Source organism: Poecilia reticulata, chromosome 12, assembly GCF_904066995.2.
Source record: "Poecilia reticulata chromosome 12, P_reticulata-male-v2, whole genome shotgun sequence".
In the NCBI taxonomy this organism is placed as follows: Eukaryota; Metazoa; Chordata; class Actinopteri; order Cyprinodontiformes; family Poeciliidae; genus Poecilia; species Poecilia reticulata.
Genome location: NC_088841.1, coordinates 12,908,282 through 12,918,672, shown reverse-complemented (window position 1 = coordinate 12,918,672; position 10,391 = coordinate 12,908,282). Strand labels below are relative to the sequence as shown.

The following is a 10,391-nucleotide window of genomic DNA, read 5'->3' as shown; positions in this document are numbered from 1 at the left end:
GTCAGGTTAATTGGTCTGTCTAAATTGCCCCTATGTGTGAGTGTGTGTGTGCATGGTTGTGTGTCCTGTGTGTCTCTGTGTTGCCCTGCCACAGACTGGCGACCTGTCCAGGGTGAACCCCGCCTCTCGCCCGGCACGCTAGCTGGAGATAGGCACCAGCAACCCTCCCGACCCCACTGAGGGACAAGGGTGAAAGAAAATGGATGGATGGATGGATTTTTAAGATTATTGAAAAAAAATAATACAATATAATAATATATAAATATATATAAATATAAATATAATATAATAAAAATATATTTCTAAGATGATACAGATAAAGTTAACCAAAAGCTTTTTTCTTTTTTTTACTCACATTGTATTCATTTTTTATTGTCTGTGGTGCAACACCCAGGAACCGGTTGTGAAGAAATTATGAAATATGTGAGCTGCAGTTGCATCTGTCTCACAAAAAGCTGCTTCGGCATACAGAACAATGGGGAGAAAACATACAACAATACCTCATCAGAGACAGACATCATGACAAATAATGATCTTTGTGAGATTGAGCTACATGCCACTTGGCCATTGCTTGTTATTACACCTGAATTGGTGAATTAAATGTTAAGTGGCAACTGGCTGAACAAGACGCAAGGAAAGGGCAGGCTACAAACTGGAATAAAGACTTAATACTGCAATGCATCGTGATAGACAGAGCATGCTTTGACTGTCTTGCCCTGAAGCCTGGGGCTGTCTTGCACCAGCATTGAACCTAATACCAACAGAAGCAGGGCTGTGCAGCAAGGCATCATTACTAAGCCTCATTTAAGAGTGAGCAAGACAGCTTCCCTGACAAGGAATGGGTTTCATGTTTTGATAGAGCCAATTGAAAGTCCTGACTGTAATCCACTACAAGTAGAAAGCTCAGCAAGGTGACTGTTGATGTTAATTCAATATTTGGAGGCGTGGTCAAACTGAATAACTTTGTTCACTTCCATCGCTGCTATTGCTAAAACTAAAATAATGACGAAAATCAAAGTCATCGTTCACAACTTCTCCTTCTGTTCTCTGATTCACCTGATTGAAGTTCTACTGCAGAAATCCAGCGAAATGAGGGAAAGCCCAGGCAGAGAAGTGAAAAGAGATTCAAATCAAGCAGAATTGCATAGCAAGACAATGGCCAGGATAATTTAGAAATGGAGTGGTAAAACAATACGAAGGTACTGTACATTGACATCAACAATAATTTTAGAAAATCTAATTTTGCTTCCCATCTGGGAAAGATTATGAAGCAATTTCCCAACATTTTAGTGGCAAGTGTTCTTCAGTCAGAAAGATTATTCATAAGTGGAAAAAGGATTTAATGTAACTGCCATTCTCAGGTGTAAACTTCACCACATTCTTTTATAGGAGTTGGACTGCATTGGAAAGACCAAAACACAAATTCAATCCAGGCCCTACATTTTGATCTAGAAGTCCGAGTTGCCATGTTGAGCACTAAAGATCTTCATAGTACAATCTGAACAAGATTAAACGTTTACTGCTCGCCGTGTTGGTTTCCAAGTGAGTTTGTGATTACGTGTGTGATTAAGAACTGAATTAAGAAACAGCACACTGGTTAGCTTGCACACAAAACACTGAGTTCAACTAGCACCAAGTCAGCCGCTCTTAAGGATGTAATTACAATGCTCCAGTTCATAGATATAAATCTAGACATGCATTGATGCAGTTTTGCATAGCTGTGTAGTGTTCCTTTGCTACTCATGCTGTTTGCTGGGTAACAGCAGTCCATGAAAAGCATTTATCTGATGTTTCTGACATCCAGCTGCAGTCCTAGTTTGATAACATTTGGTGGTGTAAGTAATAAAGAAGCTAGCTAACACTTTTTTTTCTTTTTTGTACAGCGTTATCACTCAATACTAACTTCCTTTATAGCTCTGTTGCTTTGAAAGTCAGCTGGCAGCTTCTGTGTGTTGATGCAGAAAGTAAGGTTTGTAATATCACTTCGCTGTGTGTAATTAGGTCATGAGAGATTGTGTAAAGTCTCACTTTGTTGAGCCTTCAAAAAAAAAACTGCTGAAGTTATTTTGAACAGGCCACAGAAATGGCGTTGAAGGTATTGAGTGTAGTGATGGGATTTTTAAAAATCTTTTCCAGGATCCACATTATTGAGTCATTGCTGCAGATAGTGTTTTTCTAATGTTTTTTTTCAAATAGTAGTTTTTTAAAACTGTGTCAAAAGTTGATATGTACTTTATCTGAGTGAACAAAAGCACTTAAAATGCCAGAGTGCTAGTTTTTTTTCACTTCTAGATTAAAACTATCAGTATTAATGTGAAATGATGAAATGCAAATACATGTTTTTTTCAATATTCCCACTTCTGTAGTACTCCTTCTGGTTTTTACTTTCTTATATCCTTGTGATTGAACCACTTTCTGCTGCATGTCTTTACTTCCTTTGTATATGAACAAAAAAAAACAAAAAAATTGCTCAAAGTTTTTTTTGGAAAATAGCTCGAGCTCAGTCAGATTAGATAGAGTTGTCATGTCTGTTGAGTGGGCCCAAATGCATCAGGAGTATACAATGAATAGAGTTTTTAGTAACACTTAATAAAAAAAAATAAAAAAACAAAGTTACAGAAAAAAAAGCCAAAGAGGAAAACAAACCAAAAATCTGGCAAGAAAAGATCTCAGGGAACAAACAGGAAGAATCACAGGAGCAGATGTGAAAGATGATGGGAGACAATGAGAAGATGTTTTTTTTTTTTTTGTTTTTTTTTTAGTAAATTTATTCATTTCATTTTAAAACAAAACAGATGCTATACATACAAAAAGAATATACAAAACACAAATCAAAAAATAAAAATAAAATGAAAGGTAGCAGTAGAAGAATAAAATTCTTATTAATATCTGCCCCTTTTTTCCAATAAACACATTCTAACAATAATAGTTTTCCATTAATAAAGCATTACAAAAAGTGAAGAAAGAAAAAAAATAAACATCAGCTCCTTCTTGTACAACAACTTTTATGATTGCACATTATACATTTGAATATACTTTCAACAACTTAACTTTTATCATTCTCTTAAATATATCTATCGAACCAGCATTTTTATAATCACTTTCCAGATTATTCCACAATCTTATACCTTGTACTGATGTACATCGGTCCTTCAAATTTGTCCGAATCTTAGGCTTTACAAACATTTCTATACCCTTAAGATTGTAGTTACTTGCTCTCTTAACGAAGTATAATTGCATATTAAGAGGTAATAAACTTTTATGAGCTTTATACATAACCTGCAAAATATTGTAATCAACCAACTCATAAAATTTCAAGAATTTCAACTGACAAAATAAAGCATTTGACGGGTGATTATAATGTTTCCTGGTGATACATCTTATTGCTCGTTTCTGTAAAATATAGATGGGATTTGTAATTGTTTTACATGCTTTCCCCCAGATGTGGAGAGTAGTGACTGAGAACAGGGTGCTTAAATACTAGGGAGGTTCAATGCTGAACAAAAGACCTGGGCTGATGAGCAAAGTGATTGCAGGTGTGAGTGGACGGATCATGAAGCAGACTGAGGAGAGGAAGATAGAAAGTGGCACAGGGGACAAGGGAGAGTACACAGGGTAACAGGAAACCTTGTAAAACTAGAGTAACAAAGACCAACTATAAACAAGAAATAAAGATAACTAGAAACACTAAGACGAACTGAAGTAAAGGGAAACCGGAACAAGACAGCTCTAAGCATAAGAAAGTAAAACAAAATAAGGAAACTAGAATAAAATCAAACCACCAAAACAGCTAAACAACTATCCCAAAAAGATTATCTTTAAACAACAATGCTGTGACCATTGCCAAAGATTTTCAGCTGTATTCGTATGGAGTTAGATTTGTTTCACAATTATTCAATCAAAAAAAAATTACACTCAACCAAAAAAAAGAGATTCAATCAAAAAAAAAAATCTTCTCAAACAAAAAAAAAAGTCATAAAAACTATTTAATCATAAAAATATTTTTAAACATTTTTAAAGTTTTTTTTTTTTTTTTTTGATTGAATCTCTTTTTTTGGTTGATTGTAATTTTTTTTTGGTTGAGTGTATTTTTTTTTTGGTTGAATTTATTTTCATGCTTATACAACTTTATTTGCTTTGGGGAAGCTTACATGAACATTCTGGGCGGGGATTAAGGACGAGCGGTGTAAGACGTCTCCCTATTGGTTAACGCTGACTGAAGCGACAGACTCTGAGCTTCTTCTTCTCAGAACTTCTCCGCCATTCCGCTTGTAGCAGAAAGCAAATTGTAAGTAATCTTCACAATATTACATTGATTAACAGCTACTAATTGTCCATGCTTTATTCAGATAATAACATCTTTTGCAGCTTATGAGGACAGTTGCTATATATTTTGTGCCTTGCTCCGGGTTAGTATATCAGGTTAGCTAATGTTAGCATCAGCTGAAGTGCTATGGGGTTGCCGCCTAACCGTATTTGGCTGTTTAAAGGTTGCATCCCGTATTGAACCGGTACCGGAACCGGTAATCTGTTCCATATTTATATAAATCCCATATAGACATGACTATCACAAACTAAACTAATAACAATATTGACAAAAAAAAGAAACACAGGAAATTTTAAGGTCAGCTAAGTTGTTGTGGCGGGAGCTAAAGGACCCCAGTACGCTGACGTCATGGTTGCCTAGATACCGACATTACGCAGCCGTGTAGAAATAAAAAACAAATCTAAAAATACCTAATTTTTCTGGACTAAATTTGTGCTAAATAACATATTGCATTGAATGTTGCATGACATAATTTACTGTTTCCCTTACAGAGTTCGAGGGAATCACGGGGTTGAAAATGTGGACATTGCAAAGTGCATGTTTACAGTTCGAGGTACTGGACGTGGCAGTTTCATTGCTGGGAAAAGTGTTCATAATCAACGGTAATGTACCAAAAAGCGTCTGTCTTTTTCTGCTATTTACAACAATGAAAAGCTTGTATCTGTTAATTTTCTTTTATAAAAAATATCTGCTACAATAAATTTATTTGGCAAAATTTCAATAATGACAAGTTGCTGTTATGCAAAAATGCACAGCGAAACAAGTAATCAAACAGGTTGTGAAGATTGTTCATGGTTTTGTGGACTTTACTAAACTCCTTTGTGGAAGAAAATGTAGCAACAAGAGAAACGCATACCTGACATATTGGAGTCATTTCCTTTTATTATTGACTGAATAATTTGTGTGGAGTGACTTGTGTTTTTTTTTACTACCATTGAAAACCAAAACCAAATTTATATATTTGTGATTAGCAGTAGGAAGTAATATTCACTACACAATTATTTCCAAATAAAGAATTTGACAGTAATAATGTTTTGTCTTCAAATGTGTTATTCTTATGTTTTAGAATTGAACGCTTGTGGAGAGATGTTTGGAGTGTAACTTCAAAGTATTACAACATGCTCCAGTTTGGAGGAAGAGGGTCTCATTGACCTGTCCAACGCTGTCCATCTGTTCTGTTTGGGGTACATCTTTATACCACGACTAAGAAAAGATCTTCAGATTTTTGAGGACAGCTGGAATGCTCATCCGTTGAGAACTGAGAGAAACTTGTCACCGAACCGACTATGGACAATTGGAATGCTGCAGGAACAAGTGCCAGAGCCCGACCTCACAGAGGTGTGTTTTCCATGTTTTACTTGGCTGTAATTGTAACATTCAGATTTCATAACACAAACATGGCATCACTACATGCATGGATACATCTTTTTTATTTTATTAGATGGATGGATGGATTTATGTAAAGGATCTGTCCTTGACTTTTGTCCAAGCAGATCCTGCAAGGTGCGGAAGGGCTGTCCCAAGATCAACAAAGTACAGAACACGGAATTAATATTCCAGAAATCCAGTGCCCGCTGTCCACTGAGAGACTGAATGCACTGCAGGAGCATGTAAACCGTTTGGCTGAGTCTACATCACTTGGAGAAGATCTCTATTTCTTAGCTCTTGAGGTGACCTCTGGTTGATCTGATAGAGCATGGTGTGTACACAGAAAACTGCTGGAGATGTACCAGCCCTCCTGGCAAACCTACAGGTATATATATGTGCTAAGATATGTATCTTATTTTATTTCTTAAGTCAATATTGTTTTTAGTCTGTCGATGTCACATTTTTGAAGAATTTACTGTAAGGAAATGATTTACATTAAATACGACATGCATTGGTTGTAAAAATGTTATGCTGTTTTTTAATAAATCCTGTACATCAGTGGTTCCCAAAGTTTTTCCTGTGAGGGCCACATACTTTTCCCTTCTCTGCTGGGGCCGGAGTTAGTTTGTAACAGAAAAATTGTGACGATAGCAGGAGTGCCTAAATGTAGAAATCTATTGTTTTCCAGAAAGCACAATCAAATAACCCAAAGTTATTTTAAAATGGCCAGTTAACATACACATACTGTATAAGCCTCAGATATTAGTCCAAGGGCCAGAGGTCAAACTTGGACATTTTTGTCCATTTCAGGGTGGTAAAGTCTATCAATATTTTTTGGAAAGAGACATGTCTCTAATATTTTGGTATCAATAGCCCTTCCAAAATGGTAGCTGAGTCATAGTTATTATTTCATCAAGTAAACAACTCATTTAAAAAATACGTTTTTGAGGCTGGTTTATCTCTGGTTTAGGGTCATGTTATGGGCATTTGTCAAAGGTCTATAATGCAATATTTGGTATCACCTTAAAGGGGACACTCTTGGCTTTCATTTAATCCTTGTTCAGAGTTTCTCTGACCAACACAGAGGTCATTAAGGTCATTACACCAAAATTATTACAAAATTTTCCACACCATTTGACCAAACTAGATGCATTTCTTAAATCCCAGTGATATCCAGAGACATCAGGGACACAAGAATTAACAACTAAAATACTGATGATACTAATACTAAAAATACTAATGAAAAAATAGTAATAAGTAAAAGACTTTGTGGTATTCTGATTTAGTAATGTAATTATATTAATTGTGTTACCACCCCACGCCACTGGAGGCAGTACCTACCCCGAAAAGATGCAACTAAGGAGCAAATTTAGAAGTACACCAAAAGCTACAGAAAGCTTCAGGTGACCAGCAGCATTGAACAGCATTTGTTATTCATTTACTACCACATTTCTTTTAACCCAGCTGTACCGGAGAAGAAGTTAACAACTCCAGTACTCTACAGACTAAGGCAGTGGTCTCAAACTGCATTCTTCAAGGGCCAGAGTCCTGCAATTTTTAGATGTGTCCCTTGTTATCCACACCAAAAATCATTGGCTGAACTACCTTACCAGCATGAAGTCTTAGATTTCAAAGCAGTCTTGGTGCAACATTTGAGCTTGCACATTTCTGAGCTCTTCAGCCTGTTTGCACATCAGGTAGCTTGCATGCTACCCAACTGTTCCTGATGCTCGGGGTCCTCACATACAGTCTTAGTAGATGGAGAAATTCATAGCAAGATAGTAGGCTATTAGACCATTAGATGTGAGGACATAAACCTCTACCAGCTGGCTGGCTATATAGATAGGCAGACCATAGACAGAAAGACAGAGAACTTTATTTTCATCAAATGCTGACATTAAAATTTATTGCCTTGAGTAAAAGAATACCAAATAAAAATGTGAAAAATTGCGCAAAGTATAAAGTTTATAGTCAAATAAAAATATTTAAAAGGAAAAATATGTAAATGTATAACTTTAAGTAAGTTAATTTATATGTCCAGTCAGTTCAGTTCTTAATATATCTAAACTCCCTCAGGATCTTCAGCATGACTGTCTCCTGCTCTCCACATAAAGCTGCAGTATGTAATGTTTATTAATTTTTTTTTACCTAATTAAAATGAAAACTATGTCCTAAAAATATAACATGGATAATCTGTGAAAAGAATCCTAATTTTCCATGTCTGGCATATAACAATTTATTTATCTTTTAAACTGGTTCTATTGGTCCTGTGTCTAGACAGAGGGATAATCAGTAGCTTAGCATCATGACCTGTTCTGAAGATCCTGCAGCTTCTTCCTAACATGGCGCCTCCTCATCCTGACTCTCAGACTAACAGGAGGAACCAGAGTCTGTTAGGTTAAAGCTCATCTTCTGAATTTGGGATGTTTTTCCTCCAATAGGTTCCAAAGGAATCACCTCAAACCAGATGTTGGACTGGATTTTATTTCAATGTCATTTGTGAATGTTAGAGCCTCATTTTCAACATTGGAGCTATAAAGGTTGAAAAAGGTTACCACTAAGTGTCATCATCAATATTTACACTAATTAAGAGACCAAAATAAAAAGTTTTTTTAGGGGAAAAACCTCTCAGACTCTGAGCTCCAAGCAAGATGCCAGAGAGCACCAAGCTATTTTTTTCTATATTAGATAATTTAATTTCTAATTACAGCAGCAATGGAACAAAAATAAGGAGAAGCAATTGTTGTCATTAACACAATTTTATTTCTTTCAAAATGTCACAATTTTATAAGAGGGACATTATCAAAGTTTTGTGTGAGTTACCATAACTATGTAGTACATGTTCAAATCAAATCACTTATTTACAGACCATGTTATTTTAGTGAAACATTTACAACTTCAGGTTTGCTACAGAGTAAATTCAAAGTTTCCTTGTTCTGAAGAACATTACAGTTGCATTAATCCATTCAAGCGTTAGGATGTCATGTTTCTTCCTACTTCATAAATGCTACATAAGGACAATAAAGAAATGCCCAATTTTATCAACACTATCCCAGACAATTACATTAGAAAAGGTAACAATGTCTTTCACAATGAACAAGTCTGATTAGTGTTGTAGTAAAATACATAAAACCGCATAACATTAGACAGAACAAAAAAATAAATTCTGCAAAGGTACCATTAAAGCAACAACTGCGTGCTCAAATGGCACTGTGGTTCTGTGTAATCTGAAGAAAGATTAACATTTTCTTAACTCATGCAACATTGGTGATTGAACAATATAAAATGCATTTTTTAAAACTAGGTCTGAACTATTGGTCCAACAATAACCACTTTTATATACATCCTGAACTACAGTCTCTCAAAGGTGAATCCACATGTGACAGCAATGCTGAGGTTACTCTTGAAGGACTCATAATCACTTAGATGGGCCATTGGAAATGTCACTGTGCTGGTACAAGCACTCACTACAGGATACCACACAGTGTGGCCTGGTGTATGCTCTAGGCAATGGTGATCAAAAATCACAGTGACTTTAAATGCATTTCTTTCTGATACAAGCAGATGTTTATGTGCCTGCCCAGTCATCCACTGCATCACCATTGGAACAGTCAGAGTCGGCACTTCTTCATTGTCAGTTTGTTCTGCATCTATAAAAATATTAATAAAAGTGTTAATTTGTCATTCAAATAATAACAATTTTTTTTACAAATTAAGCCCAATCTGCCAGTAACATTACAGTAATGTAATTTTATTTTAATCATTTAATTCTTTGTGAATTACATACATATTAAACATGTATTATGTTAAGGATTATATTTAAGTGACTATGCATTTTTTGTGTATTCCACAAGTTTTAATTTTTTGTGAAACATTTTCTGTTACCTGAGCACATACAGAAACACTGACCTTAAAATTTCCTGTTTTTTTTTTTTTTGTCAATATTGTTATTAGTTTAGTTTGTGATAGTCATGTCTATATGGGATTTATAGAAATATGGAACAGATTACCGGTTCCGGTACCGGTTCAATACGGGACGCAACCTTTAAACAGCCAAATACGGGTTAGGCGGCAACCCCATAGCACTTCAGCTGATGCTAACATTAGCTAACCTGATATACTAAACCCGGAGCAAGGCACAAAATATATAGCAACTGTGCTCATAAGCTGCATAAGATGTTATTCTCTGAATAAAGCATGGACACTTAGTAGCTGTTAATCAATGTAATATTGTGAAGATTACTTACAATTTGCTTTCTGCTACAAGCAGAATGGCGGAGAAGTTCTGAGAAGAAGCTCAGAGTCTGTCGCGTCAGTCAGCGTTAACCAATAGGCAGACGTCTTACACCGCTCGTCCTTAATCCCCGCCCAGAATGTTCATGTAAGCTTCCCCAAAGCAAATAAAGTTGTATAAGCATGAAAATAAATTAAACAAAAAAAAAAATACACTCAACCAAAAAAACATTACACTCAACCAAAAAAGAGATTCAATCAAAAAAAAAAAAACTTTAAAAATGTTTAAAAATATTTTTATGATTAAATAGTTTTTATGAGTTTTTTTTTGTTTGAGAAGATTTTTTTTGATTGAATCTCTTTTTTTTGGTTGAGTGTAATTTTTTTTGATTGAATAATTGTGAAACAAATTAACTCCATATATTCAAGTCTAGACTATGATTGAGCCATTTCAACACATGAA

The 10,391-nt window shown here is 35.3% G+C and overlaps 1 long non-coding RNA gene across 1 annotated transcript; it reads left to right on the top strand.

Annotated features, from left to right (window-relative positions):
- Positions 1–5,510: 5,510 nt before the first annotated feature.
- LOC145554276 (uncharacterized) lies at positions 5,511–6,268 on the top strand. The gene is made up of 2 exons (XR_014090298.1): positions 5,511–5,665; positions 5,821–6,268. It is a non-coding gene; the product is annotated as an uncharacterized LOC145554276 (long non-coding RNA).
- The last annotated feature ends 4,123 nt before the right edge of the window (positions 6,269–10,391 follow it).